The 13990-nt window shown below is 35.4% G+C and overlaps 1 long non-coding RNA gene across 2 annotated transcripts in view; it reads right to left on the bottom strand.

Moving 5' to 3' along the window:
- Positions 1 to 10901: 10901 nt before the first annotated feature.
- LOC134759023 (uncharacterized) overlaps positions 10902 to 13990 on the bottom strand; it is a 478714-nt gene continuing 475625 nt past the window's right edge. For both annotated transcript variants that reach the window (XR_010134871.1, XR_010134870.1), the window contains one exon: positions 10902 to 10957. This is a non-coding gene — a long non-coding RNA (uncharacterized lncRNA). The remainder of the gene's footprint in view (positions 10958 to 13990) is intronic.

Raw genomic sequence — 13990 nt, 5'->3', positions numbered from 1 at the left:
AACTGAACAAATTCTATCATTACATTTTTTTCCTTTTACAGATTTTATGTAAATGGAATCATTGACTATGTAGTCTTTTGTGTTAGACATTTGTTTTAAAATCAAGTCTGCCAAAGGTAACAAGAGAATTCACCTTGATTTTCAAATGATTAATAATAAGCATAAGTTCTCTCCAGAAGTTTTGAAAGTGGTGAAAAGGAGTCAGAGTCAATGTCTCATTCTAGTTCATTCTGAAATAATCCTAACACTCTTATAAAATATGGCGTAGCTAGGAGTGCATAAATGATAAGTATTAAAGACTTTCAAAAAAGAGCAAACATCATAGTTTGGAAAATAGCACTCAGGAGAATTATGTAAAGGTCATAGAATATGAATAAATATTAATGCACTTATCATGCAAAATTTGAAAATATGTGCTGTTACAACTGAAATATTATTCAAAGACAAGCATTGTAATTAAGGTTTTCCTTTTCCCATGGCAGTGGTTGAGAAATGCAGGTTTATTCTCAGCCTTTAGCCAGTTCATAATCATTTAAAAATTCAAATGTAAGTCTTGCTGCAACAATGCTTAAAAACTAAAGGAATAGCTAGTTAATTCCTCAAAAGCATGGTATTCAATCTGCTAAACATTCATATTTCTGCTTAGCATGTTCAGGAATGCTGTAGCATCAATTAGCTGTTTTAATCCTCAGAAACATATAGCTAACTGAAAAAAACTATTAAGTCATCTCCTCTTGAGGGAGCTAGGCATTTTTGGATAAACTACAGACAACTGGCACCCATATTTGGGTCAAACTGTTCTTTCCTCCCTTCAATCCTCCTTTGCATTAGCTTAATTCATTCAAATAGTTTTTGAGGACTATCTGCATTTGAGACCTGGAATCAATGTAGACCCAACCACTCCATTCATCAACTACCATGCTGATATTTGCTCCAAACTATTGCAATATCTAGCATTAGCTTAATTCATTCAAATAGTTTTTGAGGACTATCTACATTTGAGACCTGGAATCAATGTAGACCCAACAACTACTCCATTCATCAACTACCATGCTGATATTTCCTCCAAACTATTGCAATATCTAAATGTTGGCAAACATGCAGACAGGAAACTTGGTTCTGATCCATATGTCAGGCAGTGGGGTTGTTGTCTTAGTACTAGCATCCCAAAAAGTCACCTAAAGTAAGATTGAATTCAGAAGTCAGATACCTAATGCTAGCATATTTTCTCTAGTTCACTTTGCATTATAATTCTTTCATGTAGAAAAAGTATATATTAAAAGACGTATTTGGGTTGTAAGAAAAGAATAGTAGAGAAATGAAGCATAATTTTATATTCTTTTTCTATATCAAATAACACAAATTTCTAAGGCTGATATAATTAACCTTGATTTTCCATAATGATTGAAAAAGTTAAGAATAAATGGGAGATTTAGGAAGATCATTAGCTGATTACATTGAAGTTAAAGAATTGCTTACTTTTCCATATATGAATAAGCAGAATAAACATTAAAATAATGTACATAAAGTATTTTTAAAATTTTGCAAGTTCGGAAAGTAAAATGCCAAAGCCAAATTGGGTCATGGATAAAAAAGCACTAAGAGATGCACATTAATATTCATATCAAAAATACTTTTCCAGGTGAGAAACCATAAGAGATATAAATATATAAGGAGTACTTACACGAATTATTTCTTCAACAATAAAAATGATACAATAAACAGCAGGTGTAGATGAATTAAAGAGTTTGGCAGTGACAGCAAAAGAGACTCATTTTTGTTTTTCTTACTTAAAGTATGGAAATTTTAACCTCTTGAGGGTAGAAACAAAGTCTTTTTACTTTTATATCTTCCCGAAATCATGCACATTATCAGGCAAATAATGGCTTCTCGGTAAATGCTTCTGGAAATAAGCTAAATTCAGATTCGAATCACATAATAACTTTTATTATTGTTGTTGTTGTTATTATTTTGGTCTGTAGGGAAGGGGACAAATTTTCATAGTAAGAATTTCTTCAACAAAAAACAGGAGAAAAATGTTTGAGAAATGTTCACATAATATATTAATTCTAAGGCAAACATCCAAGATTTTTGAATGGTTATGGAAACTACCTATTTGCCACACCATGCTGTTTCTTGCATTTGTGTCTTTGATCACAGACTTCTTTTGATGGGAAACTGATTCTATCAATTCTTTGCCTCGTTAACTGTTATTCATTCTTCAAGACTCAGTTCTGCTTTCATCTATTTTAGGAAGTCTTACCTTTTTCTTCAAGTTGGCTCAAGTGACCCTCTTCTCTACTCCTGTATTAGTTTTTGTCTGTCTTCCCAATAACCTGTAAGTGCTTTAAGAAAATCAATGATGTACTAATAATTTTTGCTTCTTCTGTGTGTCTCCTAGTTCTTAGAATATAGTGGACACTCTATTACTATTTATTGAATGAATTGAAAAAGTTGTGTTTAAAGAAGAAATCACTATACTACACAAATAGTGATACATATTTAAATCAAATAGTGTATTTAATAACAAAAGTAACGTTGCCTCACATAAAGTATGACTATTCATCAATATTGCCTATTACATAAGGTATTACTTTTTATTCATCAGAAAGTATAATTATTTATTCATCAATTTAGTCACCAAAACAATAACATCAATGTGGTATTGTTTCAGGGTTTCTGTTACTTCAAGAAATCCCCTAAATGTCCAGTTCATTAGAAGGCGTTATATAGGGTGGAGTAAATTTAGCATTACTCTCTTCTCATGGAAAATACTTAAAAATGACAAAAAATGTAAAACAGAAATGCACTTTAGATCTTTAAACAAATTAGGAGACTGCTAAAATTTGAAACATAGTATCAGAGAAAAGACTCCAAAAACAGTGAAAATTAAATAGTGGTTTGAGAGCATAAACAGAGTAGATAACCATTGCAGCAGATCACAGAAAAAGCTATCACATTATACTTATTCAGAAGGATGTCAAAACCAAAAGTATCACTGTGGCAAGAAACATGACCTATACAAGCTGGAAGCATATCTAGACTTGATTTGGTCCTGAGGAGAAGTTAAGAATCACACAGGTAAGCTATATTTGCAGGAAACTGTCAGTGAGGCCAGGCAGAGAAATCTCTACACTGTGAGCAGGCTAATAATGCCAAATTTGGGCCGAGGATAAAATTAAGGCTAAAATAGAAATTATACCACCATTGTCTGCAATATGGCACTGGTCTTGTCTAACACAAATGTCTTAAAAACAGCTGGCAAGGAAAAAATTATGTCCCTCAATAATTAGCAGTATTAAAAAAATTATAGAAAGTATAGAATTTACAGAAAGATCACACACACACACACACACACACACGCAACCAGAAACAAAGAAAGAAAAATAAGTGACAAAAAAAGGAACTTTCTTTTTTTGAGACTGAGTCTTGCTGTGTCACCCAGGCTGCAGTGCAATGGCACCATCTCGGCTCACTGCAAGCTCCGCCTCCCGGGTTCACGCCATTCTCCTGCCTCAGCCTCCCTAGTAGCTGGGACTACAAGTGCCCGACACCATGCCCGGCTAATTTTTTTATTTTTAGTAGAGACGGGATTTCAGTGTGTTAGCCAGGATGGTCTCGATCTCCTGACCTTATGATCCGCCGGCCTCAGCCTCCCAAAGTGCTGGGATTACAGAAAAAAGAACATTTTTAAAAAAGTCTTGCCATAGTACATATGAAAGTTGTGATCAAACATTCTCCCAGAAGTTTAAAAACCTAATAAAGTAAACAGTTTATAACCGAAAAGCACAAAAGAGAGGTATAAATTCTCAGGGAAGAAATGGCAATCAGCAGAATATAAATTAGAGGACATCAGTAGAGGACAAGAAATAAGTAAAACAAAAATAAATTAATATAGACACCAATAGCCTTCATATACAAAAACAACAGCCACTTTGGATATGTGGTGGATGAAAAGTCTACAGTACCGGTGGTGGCAATGTGTATGAAATAGGACAGATTGTAAAAAGAAATATTTATGATATTCTTTAAAAATCTAAAATTTTACTACGGGATCCAGAAGGAAACTTAAGCCAATGGAAAGTATCTTTCTTTCTTGGAGTATTCCCTATCATACATTGTATTCACATTGACATACAGACGTGGGTCCTGCCTAAGTTAATATATAAAGTTAATATGACCACTAAAAACACCTGGCATTTTTTTAATTAGACAAGATGATTCTTAAATTCATATAGAAACCTTGAACAAGCAATAACAACCAAAACACTCTGAAGAGCCGTGAGACATGGTTTGCCCTACTAGATATCAAAATGTAGTATAAAACGGTAACAATTAAAAGAGTTTTGCACTGGCACACGAATATACAAATCAAAGGACCAGAATAGAAAACGTATCAATGGACTCATACGTAAAACAATTTATGATACAATTAATATTTCAAAACAGGAAAGCAATAGTATTTTTAAAATAGTAGAAAACCAATAGGACAGAATAGCTGTTTGGGAAAATAAACAAAAAAGAAACTGGATTTTAGCTCCACTTTTTATTCATAAGATATATAAAACATACAAATGTAAAAACAAAAATGCAACCATAAATAACAAAAAAAAAATTGGAAAAATGTTTTAACTCCAGCAATGCAAAGGCTTTTCTAAGTAAGAAATAAATCTCTGAAGTCAATAAAACAAATGATTGATTAAATTGACTATATACAAATAATTCTTTTATGACTCAAAATAAATAAAGTCAAAAGACACATGCCAATCAGAGAAATAAAAATTACAATTTACATAATACCAAAGGGCTAGCCCCTTAACATGGAAAATGCTCCTACAAATCTATAAGAAGTCTGATGGAACAATGGAAAGAGGTAGAAAATATACTAACAAGCATTCAGGGAAAATAAATATTTCTTAGCTTAATTATATAAAAATTGATATTAAAAGTACAATGAGATATTATCTTCAACTCAGATTGGCAAAGACCCAAATGTGCATTGGCAGAGTCCAAAAATGTTCTTTGTGGACAAGGGTGGGGAAAACACTCACACATTGTTGGTGGGGACATAAATGAACACAGCCCCCTGTAAAGGACAATTTGGCAGTAAAAATTAAAAATCAAGATATTTTAAAACTCAGGATTCCATTTTCAGAAATTCATGTAACTGAAACATTCACTGATATGTAACATGACATGTAAGACATTATGCATGGCAAATGACTTGCAACAACTTAATTATATAATTTAATTGAAGAATGGTCAGATAAATTTGTTACACTCATATATGGGAAAAGCTATCAGCCATTTAAAAAGAATGAAGCCATGTTTTATAAACTGATATAAAAGAGGTACAAAATGAAGTGACGAAAACACAAAACAAGATGTTAAATAATCCATTTAGTAAGATGAAACTTCCATGAACAAAATGAAAAAAAAAATAGATATTGTTATTTACCCTTATTTACATAGAATAAGTCTGAAAGCCTACTCAAGGATGCAGCAGTAATGGTGACTTCCAGAGAGAGAGGAACCTGAATGCTGGGTAACTGGGGGGATGAAAGGACTTTCTTTCACAGAATATTTTGTACATTTTGAGTTTTATTTTTTTATTTTAAAAAGAAAAGGATTGTGTAGAGAGCAGCATTGCATAATGGGAGACAACACAGACAGGAAGCTAGAAGCCAGAAAACCTGGATCCAAGCTGGACTCTGCCAGTTCCTGGCCAGGTGAGCTTGGGCAAAGTACTTGACTCTGTGGCTGATTTTCCTTATTTTTAAAATGCGAATAATAATACTGTCTACCCCATAAAGCTGTTATGAGAACAAAAGTAATTAATACTCATAAGGCACCTAGAAGAGTGCCTGACATAGAAAAGTGTTTTATTATTATTATTTATTAAAATAATAGAATAAAACACACACACAGACACAGGCACAGCCTGTGTCTGCAGTAAAGCAAGGTCGACTGGATTTAGAGTCCTAGGAGAGTTCTTTAGAAAAAAAGAGAAGTCAAGTGGAATCTAAGGCCAGGATTGAGTGTCTAGGACAGCAGCCAGAGAAATTCTGAAGGAACAAAGTTAGTTGTCAGCTTAGTTTTTGCTAATTTTGTCATATAGTTGCTGTTCCAAAGGAGGCCAAACAGGCACACATAACATCAACACCACAAGGTGCAGAAATACTTAGGATTTAGGGAGAAAACTGTACTAACTGAGAAGCGGAAAAACATCCAAGATCACCTAGCTCTGATGGTCACAGCGTAGTCAAGCCAGGTATGCTGGGCAGACTGTACCACAAACAGGGTTCCGGGAGAGAGGGAGAGAGACCCAGCTTTCAGAGCAGCAGAATGCGCAGAGTGAAAGTCCCGGTCCACAGAGCTTCTGTGACTCAGACTTTGGTATCAGCAATTCTCCCATTGAGCGAAGTCACATCCACTGAGCCATCTTTTGGCTGAGTTACTGAGTAGGATGTAAATAGGCCTCTCAGGCCATCAAGATTTGTCTGTCTGTGATATTGTGTTACAATTTCAGATCCCTTTTGCATCTGCTGAAAAGGAAGTACAGAACCAGATGCTAGTGAGGGTGGAAAGTTCTTTATGTACAATCTCCTGTCACTTACTTTGATACATTTGTCGAATTGGTGAGTGGCCATAGTGAAGTCGCATTGAGATATTTAGCTAGAGTTTAGATTTCATCTTGATTTTTCTAGAGATACCTGCACAACTCTTCTGATCCTTTGTGATGTTAAATTCAACAGAAGCTGCCACTTTTTATAGTCACACTATTAAATCAGAAGCACGTCTCCATCCACAGGCAAGCATTTAAAAAATAAAATAAAATTAACCCATCTGAATGTCCTGTGCATATATAGATTCATGAAAGATTTGCTGGGTAAGATTTGTTGTGAGCTAGATACTCTGCAAAAGTATTTTCTCACCACATGCTCCCTTAAAGAAAAGGGAATGTAGAGGATGGAGCACGAATTCGACTCAGTGATCTTGCTCTGAGTTGAAGCTTGGATTGCCCACAAAATTGCTCTTAATTGCTTTCCCTGCTATTGATCAAAAGGATAGACTCTCAATACTTTCTTTTTACTCAAGCATTTCCAATCCTTGACACCTTTTTCACACAAATACAGTGAATGTCTTTTTTTCCTTTCTTATTTTTTTGGCTATTTTCTTCACCACTTTGTTATTAGTTAATAGTTATTACACTGTTTTTTTAATAGAACAATAAAATGTTCATTTAGGTCTCATTTCTACACTAGCCTCTCTTTTTTTCTCTTCCTAAATCAAAGTTACCACACCTATTGCCTCAAATTGTCTCTTTTTATTAACATAGGCAGAGACAGATAGACATCTGTGACTCAGGAGAAAGAGAATTGTTCATAAGATTGAAAAGAGCAGATATTCTTAGCATAGAATAACAAGAAAATAAGTTTTCATCTTTTACCTTCTTTCCACCTGTATGCTTCAACACATTCACCTCCCTTAATATACAATCTGGTTTGGCTATTCAGCAACTATTTGAACCAGCAAATTAAAATTCTTAGTTTCTAATCAGTGGTGGAGCTTATGTGGTTTGGTTTTTTATTTTTATTTTTTTGGTGATTTTGGGGATCTCTAAAGAGTTCTATTGGATTATTATAGAAATTGCTGTTTGAAGCTTTCTTAATCTGGAAAGAAGTGGCTATGAATAAGGATGCACCAGTCACTATCAATTTTTCTCAAGCTGGTCCATGCCTGTTTATCCTTTTGCTGTATGTGATGACACGCATTGCAGTCTATGTGAAAATGTCCTATCTGCCAGTAGGAAAAGCTTAATAATTTATTTGCAGTTCATCTTCCTCTAGACAAGTGCATGCCGTGTATTTGCTGAGCTATGTAACTGGCTCTCAGAGCAGGCACATGGTCGGCTGCAAATGGTTCTTCTTGACATCTTTCCATTTTTCACGGTATTGATATTTAGCCCCTGAATGCCTGTTCTGCATTTTCAAAACAAAGCAGAAGTGAGGAATCAATTGTGTGTTGTTAGGTGGAAATGTCATGACCCTGATTATAACTGTCGCTTTTGAAGGAGAAATTATAGATGTGAAATTTGTCGAGATCAAATCCAACACATAGTACATCTAATTCAAAAGGGCGTTCTCTTCTGTGGGTAAGTTCTCAGAGTCTTCAAGGCTCAACCAAAAAGGAACCCTTCAGTCATTCTCTGTACTGTGTTCTCTTTGTACCTATGCTAGGAGAATCCTGGGGGCTCCTTGTATTGAATGAAGGGAAGATGTATTCATAAAAGGACCTAGATTAATCTGACTTTGAAGAAAAGTTAAGAAAAGTATTGGATTTGTAAAGGTTTTTATTTGTCCCGATTTTTTTTTTTTAACGAACTCTGCTCCCATTTGTAAACATCTTAGAAGTTACCAATGTAATGATGTTTTGCTCCAGCATGGAATGCAACAACGACAAACAAACACTCACCTACAGGAAGTCAATTTAGAAGCTACCCAAATAACCTCATATTAAGGCCTCTTTAGTCTCAGAGCTTAGACTTCAAGGGCAACATTATGAGCTTCTATGTTCTCCACCTTCTGTTTTGTCTTCCTGAGACAATAAACTCCACAGGGCTCTGATGTACAATGCCTGCCTGTGGGAAATCTAGCACAGCCCCTGGAAAATAAAGCCAGAAAAAAAACTAAAAGAATTACCTAAGCATATAAAATTACTTATGGGGCTGGGCACAGTGGCTTATGCCTGGAATCCCAGTATTCTGTGAGGCTGAGGCGGGTGGATGGATCCATTTGAGGTCAGGAGTTTGAGACCAGCCTGACCTACATGGTGAAACCCCATTTCTACTAAAAATACAAATACAAGCACCTTTAGTCCCAGCTACTGGGGAGACTGAGGCAAGAGAATCGCTTGAACACAGGAGGCGGAGGTTGCAGTGAGCCAAGATCACACCATTGCACTCCAGTCTGGGCAACAGAGTGAGACTTCATTTAAAAAAAAAATACTTATGGAATGTTGTGATTAGTACGACCTTGGTTTTATTCAGACTCATGGCTAGTGCTTATTTTCATGGCTCAGAGGGATTACTTGGCAGAAAAAAATTTCATCCTTCCTCCCACCTATTTTCTGCAGAGATTTCACACATTGACTAAATTTAATATCATGCCACACTGAAATGCATGATGTTTGAAACTCCTCCATGATTTCTGTACAGAGTACTAAAGAACAAGAGGCCAGTATTTTTTTCTGAGCTGAAATTTAGTTTAGGTTTTGTGCTTTTATAGTCAGTTTTAGGACATCACATAATTACATTTTTATATGAATCACTTTATGTGAATCACCTTTGGGTGACATTTTGATGTCCTTTAGACAAAGTTCTAAAGTGTGGCTTCTACAGTCTTCTGTGCAACTGACGCAGGTATTTTTTTATCATAAGTACCTTTCCTTCAAATATTTGGTTCTACATATTCATGTTCTATGCACATTTAGTTCTTTTTAGTCATTGCATATAAAGAAAACAAAATAGCTCTAACACTGTGAAAGGCAAATGGCCCTGCTTATATGCCCTGTTTGAATACTTGAAATCCAACCCAAAGACAGTTCTTCCTCCTGTCTGGACCACTTGGGCCCTTGATGGAAGCCCAGCAGAGCCTATTTAGAGAGCATGGAGCCATCTTCTGCTGAATCATGAGAGAAAACTATGGTAACCCAATGGAGTTCTTTACAACTGGTGTCGTGAGAGCACAGGCAGAAAAAACATGGTGGGAACATAGATGCATCAAGTAAAAGCTCTCAGCAAAGACCTCAATGAGTTTAGAGAGTGATGGGACAGAACGTGCTATCCATTAGATGTAAAAACAGTAAAGTACACAAGAGAAAGAATGAAAAGGTGGGGTGAGGAGACAAATACACAATACTAGGAAAATATAAGTAAACTGTTTCAGTTTGGATAATGGACAGTTATACCAACCCCTGCCCCAAAAAATTCCACATGAAGTGTCAAGACTGTGAAGGGTCTGAGATTTTTATCCTAGCTACACCTAACCAGTTAGTCTGCTGCTTTTATGCATCCTAGTGAGGCAGGATTTTTCTTCTCAGTCATTTTGCAAGCCAGGGACCCCCAGCTGGTGACCCCCGGCTTAGGCCTCACTCAGGCACATTGGCATCCCCTAGCTCGCCTGTGTTATAGCTTGTACCCACGTTCAGTGGTTCCTGAGCTCTTGTACTGTGCCCAAGAAGAATGAGGATATGCTGGACATTGAAGGGTGAGGAGGGCGAAGAAGATTTTACTGAGCGATGGAACAGCTCTCAGCAGAGAGGGAAAGCAGCGGGGTGGTCCCCCACCTGAAGACGGGAAAGGCTCTCAGGTGGCTGGGTCCGGGGCCCTTTATGGACTCAAAATGGGGAGAGTGTGCTGACTGGTTTGTGAGTGTACAAAAAGGGTTAAAGCGAAGACACCAGTCAGAGGTGGGCACGACAGTGTAGAAAACCAATTAGGAAAGGGTAGGTATAGGTAAAATATGTGAAGGGTGGGGATCAATCAGAGGAAAGTGCGTCAAACAGGAAGATAAGTTCTCAATCCAGTCTGAGGATTTAACTCGTAGCTTGGCTTTTAGGCTTTAAACTATCTTTGGCTTGGAGGTAGAGTTTCACCAGGACCCTCTCCTATCTGCCTAGGCATTTGGCTGCCTCCTGTCACTATCACTAGGACGTTGTTACTCAACACACAGCAGCAGCATGAGCTTCATGTTTGACCCCTCTTGTCCCCCTTCAGGGTGACAGACAGATATTGCACATACAGTGGGTTTACATCACAGCTAAGGAATCCTGAACTAGGAAACCCAAATCTTTCATCAAACAGACTTTCCCAACACTGGCCCCAGAGGAACACATTATTCTTACCATACTATGCAGGAAATATAACTGCGCTCTGTTCCAGAGGGAGGCACCATATCTGTGGAAAAACAAATAAGGTGAACTCTCCTTCTAAATAAGCAAAGTTTTCCTCATTTCACTTTTGTCACTGCTGTCTTCTCCACAGTTACCTTAACAGCTTGCATAGTTCCTGCAACGTCTTCTTTGTGGGCAGATACTCAGCAAAAATATGCGATATAAAGCCATAAATCTTTGACAATTTTCATTCTTTCTGCTGTAATTGACATTTTAGCTGAACACTTGGTTTCTTCTAGACTCATTGTGTCACCTCCTGTTCCCCAAACGGTAAGGAAATATATTCTAGGTTTCTCATTTCAAATAAATTAAGTTTTACACACATTATATAACATGTTTGCTAATAAATCACTTGGGTTATTATATGAAATACATTTTCCCCTAGGCAATGTGTTAATTTCATGATCATGGTAGACAAGTGTATTTGTTTTTAAAGTACTGACTGACACATCTATGTTATCTCGTAAAAAAGACAGATGTTATTCTTTTCTTGAATTGCACATTTGAACAATGGTAAAATTGAAATCAATGCTACTTTTAATGAAATCAAATTACCGAATGGTGGTGACATCCTGAGGTACCCCACCCTAAGCATAGGGAGTGAGATAGATGAGTCAACAAGTTTCTCACATCCTTATTTTGTAGCACACTCTATTAGCAACAGGAAGATAATGAACTGGTTCAGCAATTAGAACTGGTAGGTGCATCAATAAAAGTGTTTAGTAACTACTCCATGGTGAGCAATGCTCTCTGAAACCAGAAACTGACAGTGGGGGTTAGAGGCTAGTCATCTACCTCACATAAATAAATGTGTAATGTCAATTGGACAGAAAAAAAGTTACAAGAAATTGTTCCTCAGCATGAGCTTTGAGAAAAACACTACCATGATCATCACTCACGAAAAGCTACTTAGAGTGGTTTCCTTAAAAATACACACACACACACACACACACACACACACACACACACACACACACACACAAATACATATAATTGATACATTTCTTGACTAAAAGAAAAAAGTCTTGATACCTTAGGGCCATTAGGTCTAGAATCTCCATCATTAACACTGATTCATTTTGCTTTCATGTTTAGTGCTGAAAATTCTGAGGTTATTAGCTTAATCTTATTTACATCAAAGATGTTTCATGGCTCCTATGGCTTTAGAATTTAAGATATTCATTTGAAAGAAATAGGTAATATGAATTGAAATTAATAAAATGATGTTTTCAAACATCTATTTTATGTAGCACGTTAGTTTAAAAATGTGTTCTTTGGATTGAATAAATACACTGAAATTCAGAAAGATGAATCCTAAATGTAACTACCAAATATTGCAGGAAATGCTATGGATCAAAGAGAAATATTTTCTTCAAAGATTTCCCAGTACTTTAAAATATCAAAAAATACAGCTAAGGCAATTAAACGTATAATATGAGAGGCCAGAATGTTATCACGTATAGGGTTCTTGCTAGTCATTATCATCTTATCCTCACATGAAACTCTAAATATCAGTAGTTCTCCGCTTTTTATAACCAATGCAGGCAAGCTGTTACACATATACCTGTGTCCAAAAAGTGTAGCTTATGAGCTTTCTTAGTAATATATGAAATAATGAATTTTACTAAAATTAATTGTATTTTTGTCATTTTTGCAAAAAATTTGAAAAAAAGTTTGAAACGTTCTAATCAAAGGGCAAAAGCTATGTTTATTTTGTTCACTTCTGTTTACTCAGATGACATGTAACAGGAACAAACTTTGTTACACGAATTAATGTAGTGACTATTTTGTGTCAATAGCTTTCCATTTAGAAGTAGGCACATTTTAAAGGCATCTTTTTTTTCTTCAAGTAAATATTTTCATCTGAAACCTTGAATCTAGTAATACCAACAGATCAAACAGTTCCATATTTCTTTCTACTAATTGTTTCTCCAAATGCATACCACTGTAATTTGAATAGGCTTACTCTTTATAACATATTTTCATGAAAACACTGTGAAAGAATTACTGTTTCACCAATAACTTTTCTCTTTTGGGGAATTCAGAAGATCATCTCATCTTCACTGTTTAAAAATGTTGGTGTTGCCATTCTTTTCCCCTGATATATTACTTTATTTATGCTAGATAAAGAAGACTGATATATTGTATTAAAGCATAGTTCAAAATAATAATTTAACTAATCTAGAGAGTGAAAGGTAATATTTAGTTAATTTTGGCAACATTTATTAAACAGTGATTGTAATAAATTCAACTTGTTTTGGAACTAGACATAATTAATTTGATAAGTGCATCTACCATAAAGTAACAAATTTGTATGCAACAAGGCTGTCAGAATACATGAATCTGATAGCTAGTGAGATATACCAAAGGGCTATGGTGACCCCAGTGTTTAACTAGAAAGAACAGTGAAGTGTTTTTAACTCTATCCACTTGTGTGATCTTACATTTCTGTATTAATAAAGTGAAATCCTTGCCTTCTCCCACAGCACATCTTTTTTTCCTCGTAGGTGGCTTGATGTCAAGCATAAATCATGTACGTGGATGACATGGACCATGGATTCCAACCTACATCTAAACTGGCTTCATAAAATTCAAGGAAAGTAAAAAAATAGATTTTTTTTAAATTACTGGACAAAGCAGGAAATACCTATGCACACAATTTGTGTTTATGTCATTTATCAATTAAACTTTCTAATATATTCATGTTTAAATATCTCTTAACTTTAAGAGGAAAGTTGTTTCTTTGGTTATAAAAATCTTGAAATACAACAAAGAGACAATCTTATACATTTGGAAAATATACACTAACTATTTTCAAAGATAAGTAACAGTAAGCTATTTTCCAATGACAAACTACGCTTGAAAGGAATTATTTATAAGTACTGATTATGTAGCATTGCAAATATTTATTCTAAAATACTAGAAGAAAAACTGGAACAGAATTTTCCACATTATGATCACAATTACGTAAAAATGTCTAAAGAAAAATGACTGGAAGGAAGTACATCGAAATACAAATCGTGGTTGTTTAGGGAAA

This window comes from Gorilla gorilla, chromosome 7 (genome assembly GCF_029281585.2).
Source record: "Gorilla gorilla gorilla isolate KB3781 chromosome 7, NHGRI_mGorGor1-v2.1_pri, whole genome shotgun sequence".
Classification (NCBI taxonomy): domain Eukaryota; kingdom Metazoa; phylum Chordata; class Mammalia; order Primates; family Hominidae; genus Gorilla; species Gorilla gorilla.
The sequence above is the reverse complement of the archived record's forward strand: the minus strand, read 5'-3'. Positions and strand labels throughout refer to the sequence as shown.